Source organism: Schistocerca americana, unplaced genomic scaffold, assembly GCF_021461395.2.
Source record: "Schistocerca americana isolate TAMUIC-IGC-003095 unplaced genomic scaffold, iqSchAmer2.1 HiC_scaffold_401, whole genome shotgun sequence".
Lineage (NCBI taxonomy): Eukaryota > Metazoa > Arthropoda > Insecta > Orthoptera > Acrididae > Schistocerca > Schistocerca americana.
This window is the reverse complement of record NW_025726128.1, coordinates 87,501-90,000: the sequence shown is the minus strand read 5'-3', so window position 1 is coordinate 90,000 and position 2,500 is coordinate 87,501. Positions and strand designations below refer to the sequence as shown.

Sequence of the window (2,500 nt, the reverse complement as noted above, 5' to 3'; positions counted from 1 at the left end):
TGCAACCAGTAAAAAGCGGCGTATTGCCGTATTATCAAATCTAAAGGACATAGCCCCATTATAACTAATAACGCATCGATAGGACTGGTGCCGAAGGCACCCACACACCTTATCAACACATTCCTTTGTATGCGTCGAATCTGCATTGCCGGCCTCACCAAGGCTAACCTGTGGGCCCACACACTTGCTCCATACCCAACTACTGGAGCCAACAGACAATTGTGATACATATGAATGGCCTTCACAGGAAGGTGAAAGCGTCGTTGTCCAATTGAAATTAATTTGTTAAACAGAGCCATAGACTTGGTGGCCACTTGCTCAATGTGCTCAATGAAATTCCATCTTTCATCTAAGTGGACACCGAGGTATCTAGCAGATCTTTTCCTAGAGACTGCCACATTGTTTATTCGTACAGTAGGATCTCTATTTAACTTGCCTTTCAGCATCATGTACACCGATTTCTCGGGTGCCACTGTCAGTTTTGATTGTGCACACCATCTAAGCAGTATGGCAATGGCCTCTCGTGAACGCTCTAGTAGATAGGGACAGCGGGAATCTCGTTAATCCATTCATGCGCGTCACTAATTAGATGACGAGGCATTTGGCTACCTTAAGAGAGTCATAGTTACTCCCGCCGTTTACCCGCGCTTGCTTGAATTTCTTCACGTTGACATTCAGAGCACTGGGCAGAAATCACATTGCGTCAACACCCGCTAGGGCCATCGCAATGCTTTGTTTTAATTAGACAGTCGGATTCCCCCAGTCCGTGCCAGTTCTGAGTTGATCGTTGAATGGCGGCCGAAGAGAATCCGCGCACCCGCGCGCCCCCGGAGGAGCACGCTAAGGCGGACGCGGCCTCGCAGCAAGGAAGATCCGTGGGAGGCCAAGGCACGGGACCGAGCTCGGATCCTGCACGCAGGTTGAAGCACCGGGGCACGAACGCCGCGCAGGCGCGCGCATCCTGCACCGCCGGCCAGCACGAGGCCAACCAACGGCGAGAGCAGACCACGCCCGCGCTAAACGCCCGCGCTTACCGGCACCCCTACGGCACTCACCTCGCCCAGGCCCGGCACGTTAGCGCTGACCCACTTCCCGACCAAGCCCGACACGCCCCGATCCTCAGAGCCAATCCTTATCCCGAAGTTACGGATCCAATTTGCCGACTTCCCTTACCTACATTATTCTATCGACTAGAGGCTCTTCACCTTGGAGACCTGCTGCGGATATGGGTACGAACCGGCGCGACACCTCCACGTGGCCCTCTCCCGGATTTTCAAGGTCCGAGGGGAAGATCGGGACACCGCCGCAACTGCGGTGCTCTTCGCGTTCCAAACCCTATCTCCCTGCTAGAGGATTCCAGGGAACTCGAACGCTCATGCAGAAAAGAAAACTCTTCCCCGATCTCCCGACGGCGTCTCCGGGTCCTTTTGGGTTACCCCGACGAGCATCTCTAAAAGAGGGGCCCGACTTGTATCGGTTCCGCTGCCGGGTTCCGGAATAGGAACCGGATTCCCTTTCGCCCAACGGGGGCCAGCACAAAGTGCATCATGCTATGACGGCCCCCATCAACATCGGATTTCTCCTAGGGCTTAGGATCGACTGACTCGTGTGCAACGGCTGTTCACACGAAACCCTTCTCCGCGTCAGCCCTCCAGGGCCTCGCTGGAGTATTTGCTACTACCACCAAGATCTGCACCGACGGCGGCTCCAGGCAGGCTCACGCCCAGACCCTTCTGCGCCCACCGCCGCGACCCTCCTACTCGTCAGGGCTTCGCGGCCGGCCGCAAGGACCGGCCATGACTGCCAGACTGACGGCCGAGTATAGGCACGACGCTTCAGCGCCATCCATTTTCAGGGCTAGTTGCTTCGGCAGGTGAGTTGTTACACACTCCTTAGCGGATTCCGACTTCCATGGCCACCGTCCTGCTGTCTTAAGCAACCAACGCCTTTCATGGTTTCCCATGAGCGTCGATTCGGGCGCCTTAACTCGGCGTTTGGTTCATCCCACAGCGCCAGTTCTGCTTACCAAAAGTGGCCCACTTGGCACTCCGATCCGAGTCGTTTGCTCGCGGCTTCAGCATATCAAGCAAGCCGGAGATCTCACCCATTTAAAGTTTGAGAATAGGTTGAGGTCGTTTCGGCCCCAAGGCCTCTAATCATTCGCTTTACCGGATGAGACTCGTACGAGCACCAGCTATCCTGAGGGAAACTTCGGAGGGAACCAGCTACTAGATGGTTCGATTAGTCTTTCGCCCCTATACCCAGCTCCGACGATCGATTTGCACGTCAGAATCGCTACGGACCTCCATCAGGGTTTCCCCTGACTTCGTCCTGGCCAGGCATAGTTCACCATCTTTCGGGTCCCAACGTGTACGCTCTAGGTGCGCCTCACCTCGCAATGAGGACGAGACGCCCCGGGAGTGCGGAGGCCGCCGCCCCGTGAAGGGCGGGGAAGCCCCATCCTCCCTCGGCCCGCGCAAGGCGAGACCTTCACTTTCAT

The 2,500-nt window shown here is 56.1% G+C and overlaps 1 pseudogene; it reads right to left on the bottom strand.

Annotated features, from left to right (window-relative positions):
* The window catches only part of LOC124582207, a 5,862-nt pseudogene that overhangs the window by 2,369 nt on the left and 993 nt on the right, over positions 1-2,500 (bottom strand).